The 22,935-nt window shown below is 44.0% G+C and overlaps 2 protein-coding genes across 41 annotated transcripts in view; one reads left to right on the top strand and one right to left on the bottom strand.

Annotated features, from left to right (window-relative positions):
- The window catches only part of PEAK1 (pseudopodium enriched atypical kinase 1), a 294,889-nt gene extending 272,941 nt beyond the window's left edge, over nt 1–21,948 (bottom strand). For 20 of the 37 annotated variants that reach the window (XM_072809796.1, XM_072809795.1, XM_072809764.1 and 17 more), the window contains exon 1: nt 20,847–20,997. The gene's annotated coding sequence lies outside the window, so the exon portion shown is untranslated. Of the gene's footprint in view, nt 1–18,616; nt 18,713–20,846; nt 21,005–21,432 lie in introns of those variants that run through there. The other 17 variants (XM_072809760.1, XM_072809761.1, XM_072809794.1 and 14 more) reach the window with 4 other exon arrangements.
- HMG20A (high mobility group 20A) overlaps nt 21,293–22,935 on the top strand; it is a 77,459-nt gene continuing 75,816 nt past the window's right edge. For 2 of the 4 annotated variants that reach the window (XM_072809809.1, XM_072809807.1), the window contains exon 1: nt 21,294–21,834. The gene's annotated coding sequence lies outside the window, so the exon portion shown is untranslated. Of the gene's footprint in view, nt 21,835–22,935 lie in introns of all 4 variants that reach the window. The other 2 variants (XM_072809810.1, XM_072809808.1) reach the window with 2 other exon arrangements.

Genomic DNA, 22,935 nt, shown 5'->3' with positions numbered 1-22,935 from the left:
GTAGTTGGCCCAACTCAACCTTCTCCAATACCTTCTTTCCACCTATTTACTTTCTTTTGCTTAAGCTCTGTATGTAGCCAAATGGTTTATAAATTTCTCCAGGAAATATTTTGACCCTAATTTGGGGATTCAGCTTTCTAATTCTGAGAGAAAAAAGTTGTGAGGTGACTCAATTTTCTTACTGAACAGCTATATACCACTTAGACAAGTTATTTCAACTTTCTGAGCCTCAGTTTTCTCAATTAAAAAAGGGAGAGATGATATCACCTATCAGCAGTGATGTTTTTCAGATCAAAGGAAAAGAAATGCAATATGTTTAGGGCAAGGGGTAAACTAGAGGTTTTACTTTATAAAAATTTGTCTGTTATTACCAACATAATTATTTCATAGACCACTAAAGAATTTTGCTACCAAAAGCACTGAATGTACTTCCTAATTCTGGCCTCAATTGAAGGACAGAATGCAAATCACATTACTGCAATTTTATTAGAGAAGTCACCAAGGGAAATGTGTAATAAAAATCTGGACTACATTTTGGCAGACAGGAACTAGAATACAAGACCAGAAAAGTCAACTCTCAAGACCTACTGTGTTCCAGCATGGAACCCTATATGCCCTTGAAGCTAGTAAGATCTTGACTGCAAAAGGAAGTGTTATAGCACATTTAGTCTTCCAGTTCCAAGCAGAAATGAAGATTGGGGCAAATTTGTATTTTATTGCTGATTTGAAACACAGAACAATAATGACCACCATGCCAATCAAGACAAATATATTAACTTTACAACTAATATTTGAAACACTGCATGCTCGGTACCATGCTAAGTATTTTGTTTTTATTAATACTTATAACAATCCTATGAGGTGGACACATTTAACCCATTTAACAAACAAAAAAACTTGAAGCTTGGCAAAACTGGGATTCAAATCCAGGTGCTTGAAAATTTCAAGCACCCAATATCATGTCAGTAAGTTACATGCTATAAGTAAGATAATAAATAGTTTGGCAGTAAGAGCTATTTGTGCATCGTGTAGGAGGTGGAGCATCCTATTCACTCAACAGTATAAGCAAACGCAGGAGAGAGTTTGAAGAAGAAAGGGTTATATCCCATAGCAGCAATTCTGGAATTTTCAATTATTAAAAATCATGACACTATCAAATTGAGCATGGCCTACTTTGGAGATAATTAGAGCTCTCCAGATCAAAGGTTCTCCACCTGTTTTCCACCTGACACACAGTGTTGGATGAGGGCCTTAGGAGCTGATGCAATGTGCCACCTAATGCTCAACACACCTCCCACCAGCCTCCATACACCTCCACACCCTGCCTCTGTGAAATTCCCAGAACATCAGCTATACCTCTGTGCCTTCTCACACTTCTCAGGAAAGCACATTAGAATACCAATGAGTAAAAAGGCATGCATTCCTTCTGTACCCAGTAAGTAAATATGAGTACTGAGCACTGGTGTTCTGTACCAGGCATGTTCTAAGCTCTTTACCTATATTAATCCCTAAACCACACTATGAATTAGGTACTATTTTATTCCCATTTTTACAGATGAGGCATCTGAAACACAAAATAAGTAATTTGCTGCAGATTACACATAGGGAAATGGCAGTATCAAAATTCCAACAAGGAGTCTGGTTGTAGATCCTCAGCTCTTAAACACAACAATAAATTGCCTCTCAGCTTTCCTGACCTAGTAGACAGGTGTCCCAGGGAATTCCAAGAGCTCTTCCCATGATGCCATAACCAAAAAGGGAAGAACTTCTGCCTCCACAGGATATACCCAAAAAGTTCCCTGGGACTGTGAGGGTTCACTCCTCCACCAAGATTTTACTTTAATGTCGCAGGCCCCGAAGATGATTTCATTTAAGGCCTATCTCCTTAGCCCTGGGTAAGCACTGCAGTACGAATCTTCAGTAACCCCAGCAAATGATACTGGTTATGAGGTTTTGAGGTGCTGCTGCCAAGCTACATGGAATCAACAAAGCTACACATAAAGAATCGGAACACAACCCCTTGCTTTCAAACAAGATCTGTGCATTAAAGATTCACTCAGTCTTCTAGATAGGGTGTTGTCACATATCATTCATTAAACAGTATTTGCTGCAAGTCTGCTATACGCCCGCCAGGCACTATTCTAATTGCTGGAATACATCTGTGGGGAAAAAAAAGTTCTACAATCATAGAGATTACATTCTATTTCCATTCTAGTGGGATGGAAATACAGGTCTATATAGACTTTTATAAAGATCCAACCGCAAACAAACAAAAAAAGAAACAATTATGGGAGAAGAGGTTTTTTCCAGCAACAAGTAGAAGTTGAGGCCAGAGATAGTTTTCAGTCCTTTGCTCTAACAGAGCAGCTTCCATCCAAGAAATTGAAGGAGGGAAGAATGCTACACACATCCCAAAAACTAGTTATTCAACTGTAGATTCTCCAAAAGTAATAATGCATAATAATATGAAGCATAATGAAGCATTGAGATACTTTAACCTCCTAGTCTACAGATGGTCTCAATCTCATCAGAATGGCCAAATTAATGCCAAAGCACAAAATTATGGTCCAGCATATACCCCTATAATTGCACTTGCCACATAACACGGATACTCTTATTCTTGGATTCTCCCTCTGAGCACTGAGATGCAGGAGGGTCAGTCAGGACCACAGTTTATTCATTTCTGTACCCCCAGCACAGAATCAGGTCCATCACAAAGTAGGCTCTCAGCAAATGCTTACTAACTGAACTGAAAACAGCAAGCATCCTCAATATAGAAACAATCAAGACAGGAACCACGGGCGAGAGATGCACTAAAAACTACTCATCAGAGCCGTTCATTTTGAAAGGTTTGGCCACAGTTTCCTAAGAAACTTAGATAATAACTTAATGCTAAACCACCTGAAAAAGAGAGAGGGAGAGGGAAAGAGTGAGAGAGAGAGAGACAGACAGAAACACTACTTATATAAGAAAGTAAAGACAACAAGAGAGCAAAACAACACAAGCTCTTGGATAAATGATCAGATTTACTTAATTATATATTAAGTACATTCTAACACTGCAAATATTACTATAAATGGGTAAAAGTAAAATTGGTCTTCTGGGAAAAAAAAAAAAAGAAATGTAAATGCTCAGTCTTATAGATGTGTTAATACCAATGCAATTCAAGGCCAATCTCGGCAGCCTTCTACTTTCAACTCATGGCCCGAAGATGGACATGCGTCACATGAGGGACCCTTGTGCACCATTCATTCATTCCTACACCGTCATGTCTTGGTCACACTGTGCACAATGGAGGGTGCGTGGGATCTAACAATGAACAGGAGAACACGGAGCGCCTACCCTCAGTGAACATCTTGCTTTCTGGTTACAGTCATCAGAGATCTGTGCCACCTAAGGTAAGCCAGCTGCTCTTACCCACCCTATCTCACTGCAGAAAAACTGTCATCATTTTTGTTCTTTCCAACTGCAAGTGGGAGCTCAGCGATGCAGCCACAATGCCACTTCAACTGCAAGAAATCATATGCCTACAACACTACAACACAATCCAGGCATTTTTTAAAAGTGGAAATAATCCAACTGCTTAACTAATTTTTGCTTCCTCTCACAGTTTTAGGAAACAAACTTGAAGAAACCAAAGGATCTTTACAACTTCCAGATCTACAATGGTAAGCTCGTGTAAAACAAGTACAAGAGCACTGCTTTTAATTTTCTTCAATGGAACTAAAACTATGAAAGCTCTATGCAAAGGAATACTATGTAGCAGTTAAAGACAGAGACAGGACTATACTTACATGAAAAGATATACACCGTTTTGGTTAGAGGACAGAATGCAGACCCATACATGGAATGCGCAAAAAAAAAAAAAAACTACATACACAGGCACAGAGAATAGAAGATCTGGAAGGATATCAAGCTGACTATACAGTGATTACTATTTATTTGCCCCTGGGAGGTAAACAGAAGGAGAGAGATGCAGAAGGAATTTGGTTTCTCTATTTATTGCTATACTGTTTGATTTCTCTTGAGATAGTATTCATCTGTAACTTGTTTAATTAGGAACATTTTTAAAGAAACCAGCTCTAAAACCAGATAAACATCCAATATTAAGCATATGGTCTTTAATTCCAAACACTACAAAAAATAAACGAAAATCTTGTTTGAACAGTTAGAATAACTGACATGGCATTCAGACCCAAAAAACACTTATACTAATAAATGGCATGAACTTGAAAAATTTAAATTCTAAAAGGAGACGGTCAGAACAAAGAAATCTTACGCTCTGAAAATGGATATTCTAAGCCACTGGAACTAGGCCAGATACTATAAACACTTTCATACACACTCTGTAATTCATTTATTATACTGTTTTACATATTAACAACTTGCAATATCCTCAAATTGCAAACCAGGATCTCCAAAATAATCATCTTACAAATATGAGCAACTTTTATTTCTTCCTTAAAGAAAAGTTTTGCTATACATACCATTTCCTTTCCTCCTGAAGTTCAATTTGCTGGCAATTCAAGCAGTGGTTCAACTGTAGCACTAAACCTTAAAAATATCCAGCCTTCTTGCTCTCTTAAGATTTCTCTGAAATGATACCCAAGGACCAGAAACTGAAATATCAAGTGAGAGCCAATCTGCACTAGCCACAATATAATTGTTAAGGGTATGAGAAGTACTTATGCAAGTAAAATCATGCCCCTTTTCTTGTACTGCTTTAAAAAAAAAAAAAAACTGTAGCTCATGTCTCAACTAAATTCCCAAATCAGCTTTGAACATACCTTTTAATCTTCCACAGATTATTAGTCATTTGAACTTCATCAATCAGATACTGACATGAAAGAACCAAAAATGAATGCCGAGCATATCGTCAAATGCATGAGTAACAATTTGGTCTCTATTAAAGGTGTCGGTTTTACTTTCCTAGGGAGCTTTTGCTGACATGGACTGGAATATTTAAGGGCCTAATGATAAAAATTATTCAGAATTAGATTACTAAAAGTAGTCATGAGATGATCGTCTTATTTAACCAATTATCATTAGGATTTTCTAAGCTAAGAATGAGCAGACACATAAAAAGCATAATTAAAGGAAAAGGACAAGATTTCAATCCTTTTTCCCTTTCATCTGAGCAAGATACCAAACAGTAAAATTCAAAATGGAATAGAAATAAACAGAGGATATTTTTTTTTTTTGCAATAGAATCACTTAAAAAAAAAATGCATACCTAGCCTAGACATTAGGGAGAAAGATCAAACAAGGCAAGAAAAAGAACAAGTTATCTCTTCTCTGCCTTTAACTGAGGCTCATCATTTCATTCAATCAATAGATCACTCAGTTTTCATTTGGTCAAACGGTCTACACAGTCCCAGCATATATCTCTTTCATTAATATGTACTATATTTCTTTTTTCTAAGTTTATTTCAAGTAATCCTACACCCAGTGTGGGCCTCAAACTCACAACCCTGAGATCAGGAGCCACACACTCTAACTGAACCAGCCAGGCACCCCTGTATATTTCTTCATTTCAATAATTTTAACATTTACTGTCACGTGTAGAAAAAGAAAAAAGTCGAGTTTGATTTGATTTTCTGTCACTAAACATCTAAAGATAGCCAAAGGTGTTGGGTGAAGGTAGAAGTAAGGAATATAATGAAAACAGAAACTGCCAACTACTCTTGGAGCTTATCATTTAGTTAATGGTGCCCTAGCACACAGACAATATTCAACTGCTTCCTAAAGCTCCTCATTCCCAGGAAACAATGAGCCATACTGTCACACTGCACATGCTATTTTACATAAGTCTGCTTACTTCATTCATGAGATAAAAAGGAAGCCACTTTATCAAAAAATATATCCTTAAAAAATGGGAAATATCCAAATTTTCAATTGCTACAGATGACTCAGTGAGTGGGCAGTTAGAGAAACTCATAGCTGATGCTAGAAAAAGCTAATGTCTTCATGAAGATCACTTTGAAATACTGTTCTGGGTGCACATTATTGGCTCTTGCATCATAATTTTGTTTTACTTCTATACTAGGTATGTACGAAGTGCTGGATCCCCTCTGGAGGAAAAAGGTGGAGTTTCTCCCATCATTATATAAATTAAAAAGCCATTCTTATGGGGGGGGGGGGCATTTTCTGGTTACTAGACCACAATGTGGGAATTAAAATGTTGCGACCTTGCCTCAACAATTTTGACATCTAATAAGCATGCATTTGTGTCTCAGGCTGATTTTTAAGCTGACAGAGATAGACCACGGTGAAAACAGTCCCATCTCACAATAATAAAAAAATTATTAACTGCTAATGCTAAACAGGTCAAGATACTTAAGTGCTAGGTATCTTTTAAAACAAGATAATTGGGGATCCCTGGGTGGCTCGGCGGTTTAGCGCCTCCCTTTGGCCCAGGGCGTGGTCCTGGAGTCCCAGGATCGGGTCCCACTTCAGGCTCCCTGCATGGAGCCTGCTTCTCCCTCTGCCTGTGTCTCTGCCTCTCTCTCTCTCTCTCTCTCTCTCTCTCTCTCTGTGTGTGTGTCTATCATGAATAAATAAAGAAAATCTTTAAAAAAAAAAAGATAATTATAACGTATTTCAGAGAAATACTTATTTACAGACAAGATTTAGTGAATAAAATAATAATGGTAAGTAAAATACAACTATAACACACAATCCTATTTATTGAGTATATGGAGAAATATTATTACACTTCTCATATTCTGGTCAAGAAAATAAAGAAATAGTACAAACCAAGTAAACATAATAATAGCTTCTGCTGGTAGCACTCTCAGTTTACAATGTTCTTTTACACAGATGCAGACTTTGAATACAATATTTACTGGGTGCCAGTGTATCAAACCCTATATTAAGTCCTGGGAACATAAAGATCAATAAGACATGTCCCATTAGTCTCTATTCATCCCATTTGATAATCAAAATCATATTAAGAAAAAAAAAAGGCAGGATTACCTCCATTCTACAGAACAAAATAAGCAATTTTTCACATGAACACAAGCTAAATTAAACAGCAAAGCTTGTTCTATACTGTTCTACTATATATTATATATTCACTAAACTTAGGGATCTTCATGATCATGCCATCTCTTTCTTATGCCACAAATTCATTTTAAAAAGAAAAGAATTGCTACTGTTTAAGAGTAATGATGAGGATTATGTGTGCACATGTGTACATAATATACATAATTTATAAACACATATGTAACATATGTACATGTGGATACATGTTTGTAACTCATTTCACAAAATCACTCTCTACAAGGAAGGATACATCTGTCTTCAGGTCTTAAACCGCGAGGTGTACTTGCAAACTCTTAGTTATCCAAAATCCTTGGAATATGGAATTGATCTTACTGACTATTCTGAGAATAGCTACGGGTAAGTATACCTAGTAAACCTTTGCCCCACTACAATATTTTTGTGACATGGAGATCCATAAATATAGGAGTATGTCACTTTATTGAGGCAAAGCTTTAAAATTTCATTAAGACACCAAAATAAGTGCTCAGTATCCCCAGTGCAAGTTGGCTTTGCAGTTTTCTTTTTTTTTTTTTCTTTTTTTTTTTATTTATGATAGTCACAGAGAGAGAGAGAGAGAGGCAGAGACACAGGCAGAGGGAGAAGCAGGCTCCATGCACCGGGAGCCCGACGTGGGATTCGATCCCGGGTCTCCAGGATCGCGCCCTGGGCCAAAGGCAGGCGCCAAACCGCTGCGCCACCCAGGGATCCCCAGCTTTGCAGTTTTCTTCTCATACTAACCTGCTCCAAAGTACCTGCAAAGTGCTATTTGGTTCTACTTTATGGGAGAAATTATATGCTCTAAGACTGCTAATACTAATCACATGAGAGTCCTAAGCACTCGAAATGTGGCTAGTCTGAATTGAAACTGCTGTAAGTAGAAAATATACAGCAGATTTTGAAGACTTAGTGAGATAAAAAAACTGTAAAACATCTCAATAATTTATTATATTGAATATATGTTGCAGTGATATTTATACTAAATAAAATGAATCATTAAAATTAATTCCACTTATTTCTTTATAATCTTAAAAATGTGACTACTAAAAAACTTGAAATTACATTTGTGGTAGCCATTATTTCTATCGAACAGCACTGTTCTACAATATGCCTAAGAGATTTGAAACATATTCTCTGAGACTATCAAGAGCCTATTTCAACTAGCATACCCTATATTATTGTCAGTCTTCAATCTATCAGGAAGTGAGTATGGGGTGGTGAAGAGGTAAGATTTTTTAATAACATAGGAAAATGTCCAGAATTTATCATCAGAAAAAAAGCAGGATATAAGATTAAAAAGTGGAGCTGCTTCAAACATGCATGTAAGTTATTCAAATTTGGTCTAACAATATGAAAAAGAAAAAAATACTAATTCCTCTAGAAGTGTTTTTGCTCCTACATACCTCTCACAACATGACCAGCTTTCTACACTGACTACAATTGACACAGAAGCTGTAGCTCTACCATACACAGTAGGACATCAATTAGGCATGCTTTAATCTTTACATACATGCAAATGAAATGAGGCAAAAGGCACCATTTACTAGTACCAGTTATCTCTGGATGATAGGATAGCAGGTCTACTCTTTTTAACTTACTCTATATTTTTCCAATTATTTTTTATAATAAAAGGTAACTTTTTTCCTATCATAAAAGCTTGTAATTTTTAGAGATATGTAGTTTTACAGGTAATAAAGATTTAGAGCTAAAAAGGACAAAGAGAATTAGAGGGAAATCATTGCGTATAGGACTCCATCTCCTAGTCAGCCAGCCAGTCCGTGAAAATGCAGACCACACAGTCCTATAGCAGATAAGACTATTCTAGCTACAAAGCTACAAAGCCCTATATTTGCCTTTTACAAAAGAATACAAAGCACAACCTTCTCTCGATGACATTTTTTATTATACTTTTGGACTATAAAACTGCCAACTGCAAGTTGCATTTATAGTAAGATTCAAATTTTATTTGAATATGTTTAATAAAAATATTCATTTGAAATAAAATCTAAGTTAATAATAAAAGTTCAACTCCCTAAATTAGGAACTACTAATTAGGAATTGTACCACTGATGGTACAATTTATATATTCACTGATGCTAATCATTCCATAAGCTACATTTGTACAGAAAGAGTATATTAAGAAACAAAGTAAACTTGTTCTTACACTGTATAGAAGAAAAAAGGTTATCAAACCACAGGATTCTCTTCTGGACCTCCCATCACTCTTACATTATACTAACTTCCTCGTTGAACCTAGAAACCAATAACCTCTTTTAACTTCAGGATGAAGTGCTGAATTAAGAGGTCAGCCTACCTGAAGTATTTAGTTGTAAGGTTTGATATTGTAAATACAGCCAGTTCCAATAAGGCAAATGCTGAAAAAGTCTGGGGATATTGCTGCTAAAAGAATTTTCAAATCAAGGAGAGAACTGGCATTAGGAAAAAAAAAATTTTTTATTGCATCTCCAATGCCTTAAATCTTCTTTCACACTAACTCCCACAATTACTCCTACTTCATACCCAAATAAAATCTATAAAAACTGTTGCACACCTGGGAAGAAGGCAGTTTCTCAGCATTTGAAATATTGAACTCACTCACTATTCCACAATATTTAAGAGGTGTACCATGGCATCTTCCCTTGTAGTAACCAAAGTAACTTTATCTATTTGAAAATTATGGGAGGGTGAGGGGGTTAGATCCTAGCTTTAAATAAGGAAAAATGCTCCTGTCATACAAAGAATTTATGAGAAAAATAGTTTTCCTGCTTTTCCACCATCAATGGAACCAAAGCAGTTCAGGAAGGTAAAGGTAGGAGACTTCTAGGAAAACTTGTGGATTAAACTATTAATATACTGGAAAGCTAAAATCTTTCATTAATTTTTAAATGCAGTATTTCTACCATCTTTTATTTTATCAGCAAATACATGATACTTCCTATGCCCCAGGCATATTTTAAGCACTTTGTAAATATTAGCTCATTAAAAACCCTCTGGCGTGGGTACTATCATTATCCTCATTTTACAGATGAGAAGATTAAGGCCTAGAGAAATAAAGTAACTTTCCCAAGATCACATAGCTAATAAGCAGCAGAGATGAGATTCAATCCCAGGTCCAGAATCCATACTCTTAACCATAATGCAGTGCTGACTCTCAAAAAGTAATATGCCCCCGAAAGCCCATTTTTGGCTTATAGTTAAATATTGAACAAAAATCTGGTAAACAAATTAAGAGGGAAAAAATGGAGATAGCAAAAAGCAGAAAACCTATTATTTAGAATTCCGACACATCACCATGAATATATTAGTATACTTCCCATCAGTCTTTTCCCCTTCTTCTTGTAGGGTTTTTTCCCTTTTTTTTTTTTTTTTTTTTTGGTTTTTTCCCTTTTAATTATCACTCAGCATACATGATTTTCTAGAAAATGAAAAACCTTAATGTACTAGCCTTTCAGCATTTTTAGAATAACAGTTAAAATTAACTGAACACAACATATAGCAAAACTTAAAAAAAAAAAAAAGATTGTATTTATTTACTAATGAGAGACACAGGCAGAGGGAGAAGCAGGGTCCACGCAGGGAGCCCGACGCGGGACTCGATCCTGGGTCTCCAAGATCAGGCCCTGGGCCAAAGGTGGCGCTAAACCGCTGAGCCACCCAGGCTGCCCCTTTGTGCTTGTTTTCTAGAACTTCACCTGCCAACCTCATAACGTAGATAGAAATATTCATTTTACAAATGGGGAAATTGAAGAACAGTTAAGAAATAAACTTAATGTCAAACATCTAGTATGTAGTTCAGCAGGATTCAAATTCAAGCAGTTTGACTCCTAACTAGAAGAACTCAACTACAAGAGGGTAGGATTATGGACTACCTGAAAAACAGTGATCATGTTTTTAGAGTAATGTATTTGTCTGGCTTAGTCTAAAATTAGGATGTTACCATACAGATTTATTTTACTTTGCCCTAACTCTGACTTAGACAACTAAAGTTTTTAGTATTCTAACTTTTCTGAGTAACTCTTCATGTCCTATTTTATGTCTTCCTTCATGTCTTCAAATATCTTATGTACTTCCTTCATCCGACGATCATCTGAATATTCATTATGTGCGAGGGACCATGCTAACAAGACATGGTGACAGGGTCTCTTTCCACTCAACATATGGTCAAGTTTCCCACAACTAATAAACACTAATATATATAAAAGGATAACAGCTTTGCCAAACAATTCAGTGGACTGAGTATGGAATCCTGCAATTCTCTGTCCTCTCTTCTATAAAGCAGATAAATGCCTTATTTTTCTTTTAATTCCTTAAGAGCGACTGAGAAATAATTACTCAATAGGTACTATTAATCTGTCTCACTCTTATCAGCAGGCAATGAAAAGTCTGTCCATTTTTAATACAAAGGAAATGAAAAAAATATTTTACTAAAAACCTTGGCTTACTAGGTTAGAAGTTTAAATTACTTTTAAAGTTCTATAAATATATTTTGGGTACAACCTTAATAGTCAACTGGTAAGTGGGAATGTCTAAAACATTCTAAGAAGCAGTCAAAAAAAAAAACATGTTCACAGAAGGAGGTAAGACCACTGCTGCTTGATTTTACATGGAAATATTTTATCTTAAGCAGTCTTGATCTGAATCCCACTGATTATGAAATGGTGGAGGAAAGCCAAAGTTAAAAAGTAAAATGCAGCAGAAACTCTCCTGACCAGGTCACTGAGTGGCTTGATAGCCAACGACCATAGGTACGATTACCAACTTAAAACCTTACATTGGGGCAGCCCGGGTGGCTCAGCAGTCAGTCCAGGGTATGATCCTGGAGACCCGGGATCAAGTTCCGCATCCGGCTCCCTGCACGGAGCCTGCTTCTCTCACTGCCTATCTGTCTCTCTCTCTCTCTCTCTGTGTCTCTGTCTCTCATGAATAAGTAAAAAAATCTTTAAAAAAAAAAAAAATAGGGGATCCCTGGGTGGCTCAGCGGTTTAGCTCCTACCTTCGGCTCAGGGTGTGATCCTGGAGTCCTGGGATCGAGTCCCACGTCGGGCTCCCTGTGTGGAACCTGCCTCTCCCTCTGCCTCTCTCTCTCTCTGTCTCTCATGAATGAATAAATAAAATCTTAAAAAAAAAAAAAAAAAAAAAAAAAAGAAAACTTACCCTGACAGGGGACCAGGAGCAGAAGCAACCTAAGAAACCAAGGTCAACAGATGGAGGAGCTTCTGTTTGTCCATAATTACTAGTTGTGTGCATGAACCCCTGGCAGGTTTCCTGACTGATGCATGCTTACATTAATGTTTACATGCAGCTGGCACACTTCCGGTTCATTTCTTATGTCTGTGTCCTCTGACAAGGTTCTCCAGGATGTCGTATCTATGCTATTATCTGGTACTTGCCGCCTTCCACTGCTACTCTTTTGCAGTCTGTAATTTGTCCCATCCTTGATTGTAAATTTATTGAGGAAGCAAGGTTAACCCCCAAAACAGCTTGGTGCCTTGAAAATAATAAGTGGTTTTTTTTTTTTTTAAGATTTATTTATTTATGATAGACATAGAAAGAGAGAGAGAGAGAGAGAGAGAGAGAGAGGCAGAGACACAGGAGGAGGGAGAAGCAGGCTCCATGCCGGAAGCCCCACACGGGACTGGATCCCGGGACACCAGGACCACGCCCTGGGCCAAAGGCAGGCGTTAAACCTCTGAGCCACCCAGGGATCCCCATAATAAGTGTTTATTAATGATGAGTGTATGGCTACACCCCAATCCTTACCATTTTGCAGAAATGCTCCTCGTCTCTCTGACTGGTATGCCCCAGGGGTCAGTCCTTGAACTCCTTCGCTATCAACCCTCACTCCTCAGGCATCCATCTCACCTCTACTGACAACTCCCAAATGTATCCAACCTGGACCATTCTCCTCTGACCGCGATTCATTTGTTCAACTGCTGACTTGACATCTCTATTACCATATCTATTAGACATCTCAAAAACTTAGCTAGGCTGGAAAAGAATTCCTGAACTCTTCCCAGAAACCTGCTCTGCCCACAGTCTTCACATCTCTGTTAATGACATCTCCATCCTGCCAGTTCTCAAGCCAAAAACCTTGGAGCCATCCTTAACAACTCTCTTTTCCCATTCTACATCCAATCCACCAACAAAGGTAGTTGGACCAAAACACAGTCAACTGGAGCCACATAAAAATAAACCCAGGCCTACTTTTATATACAAAAAAATAAATACATACACAGATTAGTATACATACATATATTTCCTAGCTCTTGGTCCACTGAGTGTGCCTAGAAGCAGTGACACTCTAGCAGCAACAAGCACACCTAGCGTCCAGATCTTGGCCTCAAAATACCATTCTTTGGTAAAAGGAGCCACAACTTCTTGAGAAAAATGAGACTAGGGCTATTGCAGGAAAAATACAAGATGAGCCTGAAGCATCTAGTAGTACTAGACAATAGAGAAGTTACATGTATACATACAAACAAAGGATAGGAGTATGGCAAAGGACACACGATCAACCTAAAAGAGATCCCAGTGGCCAAAGCTGGATAATCTGATCAATAAATAATGCTAGCACTGAACTATAACCCTAAGAATAAAATAAATATCCTGAATTGGAATTGACATAAATGATTAAACAGGTAGACAGAAAAACACATGAGAAGGGACAAGTCTTCCCTACAAAAGGATTCCAGTTAATAAACACAGAAAAAAATGAGGGAAATAAAGAAGTACTTTCAGAACACAATAGCAATAATTACTGTAGGCATGATCTACTGATGAATGCTAAATTAGTGAGAAGAAACAGGATACTGGCAAAGCCTCAAAGTAATCCCCTCATCCCCAAATATTTACCAATTACTGTGGTGGTTTTAATATATGTCACAAGTTCTTGATTCTCCTCCCCCCAAGAAGTAGGAGTTTAATTCCTCCTCTGCTTGAGTTCAGGCTGTACTTAGCAACCAGCTTCTACTGAACAGAGTATGGAAAGGGAAAAATAACTTTCCAGTGGAGAAACTTGCCAGAAAACACCTTAGCAAAGTGATCATCAGTGATAGATCATGTTGGTACCATGTATCTCCTATATGACATAAGAAGGGCACTTCACTTCTACGGTGTTCTTCCCCCCCAAAATCCATAACGCCACTCAAACAAGAAAACATCAGACAAACCTTAACTGAGGAACAGTCTACAAAATACCTAACTAGTACTCTTTAAAAGTATCAAGGTCATAAAAGAAAAGACCAAGAAACTGTCATACATTAGAAGAGATAAAGAAGACTCGACAACTAAAAGCAACATAATATCCTGGTTTAAATAATGGAATAGAAAAAAGGATGTTAGTGAAAAAATAAAATACAAATAAAATCAGGAGTTCAGCTGAAGCACTGTACCAATGTTAATTTCCTAGCTTGATAAATACACCATGATTATGGTAAGATGTTAACACATTAGGGGAAACAGAGTGAAGGGTATATGGTAGTGGTTCTTTTTTTTTTTTTTTAATATCTTATTTATGCATGAGAAACAGGGGGGAGGGCAGAGACACGCAGAGGGAGAAGCAGGCTCCATGCATGGAGTCTGACGTGGGACTCGATCCTGGGTCTCCAGGATCACGCCCTGGGCTGAAGGCAGCGCTAAACTGCTGAGCCACCCAGGCTGCCCGGTAGTGGTTCTTAATAGGAGCAATATCCCCAATAGGGCCATTGGGCAATGTCTAGAAACATTTTTGATTGTTAGAACTGGGGAGATGGTACTGGCATAAAGGACAGGAGATTCTATAGAACATCCTACTGTATATAGGGCAACCCCCCACAACAAAGGATTATCTAGTCCAAAATGTCAATAGTGGGGAGACTAAGAAACACTGGTATAAGAGAACTCACTGTACCATCTGTGCAACTCTCTTATAAATCTAACCAATTCAATCGCTTCTCAATTCCCTGGTCTCTCAACTGGAGTTTTTAGGAGAACCGCCCAACAAGTCCTCTTGATTTTTCTGTGCCTCCTTAGACTACTTTCAAAACACTGGCCCAGAGCGAAGTTGTTTTTTTTTTTTTTTTTTTTTTAAAGATTTTATTCGTTTATTCATGACAGAGAGAGAGAGAGAGAGAGAGGCAGAGACACAGGCAGGGGGAGCATCAGGCTCCATGCAGGGAGCCCGAAGTGGGACTCGATCCCAGGACCCCAGGATCAGGCCCTGGCTGAAGGGGGCGCTAAACCGCTGAGCCACCGGGGCTGCCCCAGAGCTAAGTTTTTAAAGCATGTTAACTTCGCTTTTAAAGCGAAGTTTTTAAATCGTGTCATACCTTTACTCAAAACCCTGTAACAGTTTCCACTGCACAAAGTAAACAACCAAGTGCTTACAATGGCCTACAAATTCTACAAGATCTGGACCCAGTTATCTCTCTGACCTTACCACCTTCTCTTCTGTTCAGTCCTGTGCAGGTACACTAGCCAAGCACACCTCTGATTCAGGACCAATGCAACAAGTTTCTGCTACCTAGTATGACCCCTACTTCTTTTAAGTCTTTGCTCATTCATTTCTCACTAAGTCCTTCCCAGACATCCTCTTTAAAAGTGCACATACTCTGTAGAATCCCTATCCCTCCTGCTTGCTTTATTTTTCTCTGTAGCACTTATCACCTTCTCATATAACAATAACTCTCACTTATTTTAATGTCTGTCTCACCCTGTCTAGAATGCAACATTCATGAAGGCAACAATTCTGTGTTTGGTTCACTATTCGAACCTGCGCACCTAGAATAATGCCTGATACATGTACTAAATGCTCAACAAACATTTGTTAAATGAATGATATACCCTGAAATCCTAAATTAAATATCCCAGTGTATTTCAACCACTTTTCAACACTATTGTGTTTTCTATCCTATCTCCTTAAGAAGAATGTGATCTGGAGGTGCCTGGCTGGCTCAGGTGATGTAGCATGTAACTCTTGATCTTGGGGTGTGAGTGTGAGCCCCACACTGGGCCTAGAGCTTACTTAAAAAATAAAAACTATTAAAGAAGAAGAAGAAAAGGAGTATGATTTGCAGAAAAACAGGCTTTGGATCATGGTTTCATCAGTTGATAGTGTATGTCTCTGGATAGATTGTTTAAACTGTTTAATCTTGTTTCTTCATCTGATGGAGAATGACAAAGGGAAGACTTTGTTAATAACACATTGTAGAGCAAGGTGGTAAAGTGTCTAGCATATAGTGGGTACCCCATAAATAAAAGCTAATAGTATTGCTTCCTCCTCACTAGCTCTTCAGCTTCACAGTGACATCTACCTAGCCCTTCATGCCCTTCATCTTCTCCCAATGAAATCACCCTTTCCAGTATTCCTGTTCACGATCCAGCCTGGACTCCAACCCTCGATATCATTAACTTCCTCGTCCTTCAGGAATCTCTCCTAAGCAGGCATCTGCAAAGCATTGGTTACCAACCTGGGTTTTGAAACTGAACTACCAGGCTTTGCAGGCCCAGCTGTTCATCTTACAATTAAGGAGATTAACAGTTACTACTTTATGAGCTCTTAGGAGTATTAAGCAGTTTCTTTAGTTATACACAGAGTGATCATGCTGGAGAAAAAAAAAAAAAACCCACGGATCCAAGGTGTACGATCTCAAATGGGCCCTCAGTGCTGCTTAACAATCCTTCATTTTCTCGTCATGTCTGTGTCAGTGTGTCTGCCCTTCTCTCCCTCTCTCATTCACTTGGAAGCTATTATAAGCTCACATACTCTTTTTGAGAACTCTTACTCCACTACTTTCTCCTTCACTCTTAGCAGGTACTCAAACATGATACATGTTATCAACTCATTTTCCTTCTTGCCCCTATCAGAAACTTTTATCTCTGACTTTACCTCCTTCCTTTCTGTTCACTGGAAAAGGAAAATCACCTACTACCCAAGGCCAATTTCTCTACATATGCCTTGGATCCCACCCCCCGCTCACTGCTTACAAATCTCTGACTCCATCAATCACCTCTCACCCTCTCTCCCTGCCCATTTCTCCCCAACTTTGGTTCTTTTCCATCTCATATGAATCTATGCCCCAAATCCTCTTAATTTAAAAGAGGAGGGAGTAAACTTCTCTAAATCCCCTTATCTCCCTCCATCTATACTCTTTTTTTCAGTTATCTGTTAAAAACACTGTATTTGTACCGAAGTAGCTAAGTTTGTTCACTATTGACCCCCTAAATGCATAGTTTGCTTTTTTTCCATCCTGGGTCCGTCTGGCACAGATGGTTGGCTTCTCTTCAGTTGCCTGCCCCATACGGTAGCACACAACAAAAATGTAGGAATCATCCTATATCTTCAACCTTGCTCAGCTCTATCATCTGATTATTTACCTTATACTGTTGATAATACTTCCCAAATCTCTTACACATCCACCCCCCTCCTTTATATCCCTCATACTTTCAGGAATGGCTTCCTAACTGATCTTGCTTCCAGTTTTGCCCTTCTCTAATCCAGCATTCACTTCACTGGCAACATGATAGGTCTAAAACACAAATCTGATTCCATCACAGCATTTTTTCCCCCCACTAAATCTTCACAGCCTTCAGGATAAAGTTAAAGCTCCTTAACTTGGCTGATAAGGCATTGAGTGATTTCAGTGAGTCTTACCACTTCACTGGCCCCTGTTTGAAAACTGTGCTGTCCACCTTTGGCTACTGATTACTTGAATGTGACTAAATTGAAATGTGCTTTAAATTTAAAATACATACCAGATTCTGAAGACTTAGTATGAAAAAGGTAATGTTAAATATTCCAATTCTTTCAAAATACTGATTACATGTTGAAATGATAACATTTTAGCTATATCAGGTTAAATAATACACTTTTAAAATTAATTTCACTTTTTAATGCAGCTACTAGAAAATTCAAAAATACATATAACATATTTGTGGCTCCCATTATATGTTCACAGGACAGCACTAGTCTAACATGCCCTTTACCATATATCAGGGTGACAGGGTTAAGGGAAGGGGGGATGCCAGACAGGTTGAGCAAAATAGACTGGCGTTTTATCAAAAAATATATATATATATACAAATAAATATTAAATGTCCTTTCCCTTTTGCTGAACCCAGTTAAGTCCTATTTTTGAAGATTAGCTCAGGTAACGCATGAGGATGCATTCCAGGACTCTCCCTCCCCAAGACCCCAAGTCTTAATCAACTACCCCTCCTGCATGCTTCCACCCAGAGGAATCTACTTATACCTGTGTCATATATCACATCATATTGTTAATTATCAGTTATCAACTATCTTCTCCTCCTAAACGGTACTATCTTCTCCTCCATGCAAAAAGGCACATCATTCTACATATGCTCAGGGCCTATCATGCCTATCACTTGAAAAGCAATCAAAATATTTGTCAAAGAAACATGAACTATCTGTTCCTGGCCTGAAAGTTCCTAGAATTTCTAGTTCTACAAGGAAAGCAAACCAGCAATGAAGGAGCCTAGACTTTCCAGGGAGCTCTAGTAAGGAAAGGACTGGGATGGTGGTGAGGAGTAGGAATTACAGAGAGAACAGCAAGGAGCAAGTAAAGCTCATCACACACACCTGCCTGTCACAGTGGAGACAGGGATCTGCAGCAGTGAGATGGAACCTTGAACTCACTCTTGGCAAGCCAGGGGCCACAGTCTGGTTCCTAAATTACTTAAACAACCCAACCAACAAAAAGAGTGTGATTTGGCAGGTTTAAACACAAACAGCTAGAGCCCAGCACCTGTTCCACTTAAACAGCACATCATTACAGTTAAAAACAACAACAAATCTCTCTCATGAAGCAAATGCTAATCTCATGATGCTTCACCATGGAGCAATTTAGAAGAGTTATTATATGAAATGTGCCAAAGCACGAATTTATGGCTGATGCTTATTTGGCAAATAAGGTTGGCACTGCTAGATGTTGAAAAACATGTATGCAAATAAGCAAATAAAAGTTTTTAAGCTCTCCGACTTAAATATTTACATTACCATAAATGTACAAAGATAAATGTTTATATGAGTACACATATAATGCATTCCAGGAACACATTTTTTAATGTGATTGTCAGAAACAGCTATAAAGTGGCATTACTTCTTTATGGGCCTCAGGGTAGACTCTTAAAAATGGATTCTGACAGAATGTTAATGGGGCCCAAACATCAGCAAGGAAGTTGTTCTCTGCACTATCACTGGGTAAAGTGAATACTCATCATAACAGCTCGAAGCAATCTTCTCTTGTCCTTTCGCCCAAATATTTTCTTCCCCTACTGGGACCCAGCCAAACAGAAATACCAGCTCCTAAATGGCAGAGAGGGGATGGAAAGGACCACACATCACCAGCCTCAAGGAAAAGGGCTTGAGGCTTTTCCCCCCCATGTAATATAATCAAGCTACAGTCTCCAAAATAAAGACATGATAAAATATTTCCCCTTCTGACAGCTACGGAAAGAGGTTTGTTTTTCGCATACTTGGTGAATTGGTCATGGCCCAGCTCCCCGGCAATGGCAGGCACCCTGCTCCCGCTCGCCGGAGTCCCCGGGCGGGGGCCTGGGCCGGGGGCGGCCCCACCTGCCGGGAGCGCCTGCCGCGGGCGCCGAGGGGGGCTGGGGGGGGCGGGGCGCCGCGCGAGTGTCCGCGGACGCCCGGGGCCGGGGCCGGGGCCGGGGGGCGCGTCGGGGTCCCCGCGGGGGAGGGGGAGGGCGGGCGCGGCCCGCAGCAGGCGCCCAGGTCGGCGGCCCGGGTGGAAGTCCCCGATCCGCGAGCGGGCCGGGCGTGCCGGGCTCCAGGGGCGAGGCCGCCACCACGAGGCCGGCTCCGCGCCTCCACGCGCGTCCGGGGCAGCGCTGGGGCCGACACCGAAGTCGTGCCCTCGGCCGGCCGGGGGGGGGGGGGGGGGGGGGGAGGGGAGGGAGGGGAGGGGAGGGGAGGGAGGGGGGAGGGGGCTGCCCGCCCTCCCGCCCGCGGGTCGCAAAGTAGCCCCGACCCAGGAGCCCGCGGGCGACCGAGGGACGAGACCAGCCGCCGCGGCCCGCAGGAGAGCGGGCGGGCGGGGGAGCCTCCGGGGCCGAGCGGGGCCGCCGACACGCAGCAGCGCCCGCGTCCAGCCCCCGCAGCTGCACTTTCCCCAGCGGCAGCCCCGCCGCGCCCGGGGGCGCCCCTGCGCCAGCTCCAACTTTCCCTCCTCTGGGGGGCGCCGGGCGACCGGGGCGGCCGTCCTCGCCGGGGGGCGGGGGGCGGGGGGAGCTCCGGGGCGGGGCTCCGGGCGGCGGAGGGGGGGGCGGCGGGGCTCGGGACGGCGGGGAGGGGGGCGGGGGGCCGGCGGGGAGGGTGCAGGGGGTGCAGGGGGGCGGCGGGGAGGGGTGCAGGGGGGCGGCGGGAAGGTGCAGGGGGGCGGCGGGGAGGGTGCAGGGGGGCGGCGGGAAGGTGCAGGGGAGAGGCGAGGAGGGTGCAGGGGGCGGCGGGGAGGGCTGCAGGGGGGGACGGGGCTCGGGACGGCGGCGGGGGGTGCAGAGGGGGACGGGGGAAGGACGGCGGGGAGGGCAGCGGGGGGGGGGCGTTGCAGGGGAGCGGCGGGGCCCCGGGGAGGAGTGCAGGGGGGTCGGGGGGGCTGCAGGGGGCGGCGGGGCTCGGGGCGGCCGCACAGCCCGCACCGGGCAGGACGCACCGGCCGCCTGCGCCCCCGTGGCGCCGCCCCACGACCCCGCGCGCCCCGCCCGGGCTCCGCCGGGGCAGCGCTCGCCCCCCGGGCCGGCCGGCGCCGGGGAGGGAACCGAGGGGACGCGGGCAGCCCTGGCCCCGTTACCTGGAAGGCGCGCGTGCCGCTGGGGCGACCACCATCGCCGGCCGGCCCGTCCCCCGCCCGGTGACCGCGGCCGCCGCCGCCGAGCAACTGACACTAACAAGTAACTAACTACTGGCCGCCGCCGAGCCTGCCGAGCCTGCCGCGCGCTCCCGCCGCCCGCCGCCCGCCGCCCGCCGCCCGCCCGGCCCACCAGCCCGCGCGCCCGCCTCCTCCCGGCCCGCGCGCCGCCCCTCCGCGCGCACCCGCCGCGGCTCCCCGCGGAGCGAGCACGCGCACGCGCACGAGCCCCCGCTCGGCCGTCTCCCCGGGCTCGCCCCGGGCCCGGGGGAGGAGCCACCGCGAGGCCCCGCCCACCTCCGGACCATCAGCCTATGAGGGCTCCAGACTGACCGGCGGGGGCGTGGCCGAGGGAAGAGGGCGGGACGACCGGGCCCTTGGGCTAAAGCCAAGGGAAATTCGGGTTCCGCTCAGTCCCAGACGGAAAGGGCGGCAGGTCGTTCGCCCTTTCGGTGCCGAAGCCCCCTGGCCAGCCTGCCGTCGAGTGCAAAACACGTGTTTCCAAGGGCCCCCAGCATCCCGTAATTACCGAGTCCTTTCTGCAGGCCTTAGCGACGTCAAAAACTACATCTCCCAGGAAGCTCCGCGAAAGCCGGCCTCACCTTGCGTCATCACGTAGTCCCTCGCCGCATTGGAACAAAATAATCCCTTCGTTTTTCTCAAGGTACGGGGGGTAATAGTCCCTTTTCCTCCTCGCCGGAGCAATTCTAAACGCCATCGCGACAAGGAAGGCTGCGTCGGGGGAGGTGGCTCAGCGGCCGGGCGAAGGGAAAGGAAAGATAGCGAAAGAAAGTGCTGCGGAGGAATTTCCCCCGCCGCGAGACGCCGCAGCGAGCGGAGTGCAGGCGACCGAGAGGGGCTCAGGGGACTGTCCTCCGTGCGGGGGCCTCTGCGGGCCCCGTCCCCGCCTGCCCCTGCCGCCAGCAGGCCGGTAAGCAGGGCGGGCTGCGGGGTGGCCACGGCCGAGCGGCCCCGCGCCCCCCCAACGCCGTCTCCTTTGGCCGTTGTGGCCGGTTCGGCTCGGCTTGAGGCCGCCCGAACGGGGGCGCCCCACTTCCGGTGGGGGAGGGGCGGCCGGAGCCGCTTCCGGTGGGGGCGGGGGCGTGGTGCGCGCGGCGCGGCGGGCGCGGCGTCCTGAGGTTGGGGGCGTGTGCGCCGCGGGAGGGTCGGCGGTGGCTCGTGGCTCGTGGCTCGTCGCCCGCCGCCCGCCGCCTCCCGCCCGGATCCGGGAGCTCTGTCTCCCCGCGTTAGGAGGGAACAGCTCCTCCCCCAGGTGTTCGCAGGGCGCTGTTAGACCCCCTCGGCTCCGGCACGTCCGCGCGCCCTCCGTGCCCCCGGCCCGAGCCAGGTTTCCCAGCCGGAGGCAGGTGTCCCGGCCCGAGCCCGAAGCAAGTGTCTCGGCCAGAGCCAGGTGTCCCAGCCTGAGCCAGGTGTCCTGGCCCCAGCCCGAAGCAGGTGTCCCGGCCCAAGCCCGAGGCAAGTGTCCCAGCCGGAGCCAGGTGCCTCGGCTGGGGCCAGGTGTCCCAGCCCGAGCCTGAAGCAGGTGTCCCGGCCTGAGCCAGGTGTCCTGGCCCAAGCAGGTGTCCCAGCCGGAGGCAGGTGTCCTGGCCCGAGCCCGAAGCAGGTGTCCCGGCCCAAGCTAGGTGTCCCAGCCCGAGGCAAGTGTCCTGGCCCCAGCCCGAAGCAGGTGTCCCGGCCCAAGCCCGAGGCAAGTGTCCCAGCCTGAGCCAGCTGGAGCCAGGTGTCCTGGCCCAAACAGGTGTCCCGGCCTGAGCCAGGTGTCCTGGCCCAAGCAGGTGTCCCGGCCTGAGCCAGGTGTCCTGGCCCAAGCAGGAGTCCCAGCCAGAGGCAGGTGTCCTGGCCCGAGCCCGAAGCAGGTGTCCCAGCCCGAAGCAGGTGTCCCGGCCCAAGCCCAAGGCAAGTGTCCCAGCCTGAGCCAGCTGGAGCCAGGTGCCTCGGCTGGGGCCAGGTGTCCCAGCCCGAGCCTGAAGCAGATGTCCCAGCCTGAGCCAGGTGTCCTGGCCCAAACAGG

Source organism: Canis lupus, chromosome 32 (assembly GCF_048164855.1).
Source record: "Canis lupus baileyi chromosome 32, mCanLup2.hap1, whole genome shotgun sequence".
Classification (NCBI taxonomy): Eukaryota; Metazoa; Chordata; class Mammalia; order Carnivora; family Canidae; genus Canis; species Canis lupus.
Note: the sequence above shows the minus strand (reverse complement) of the source record. Positions and strands in the feature narration are given on the sequence as shown.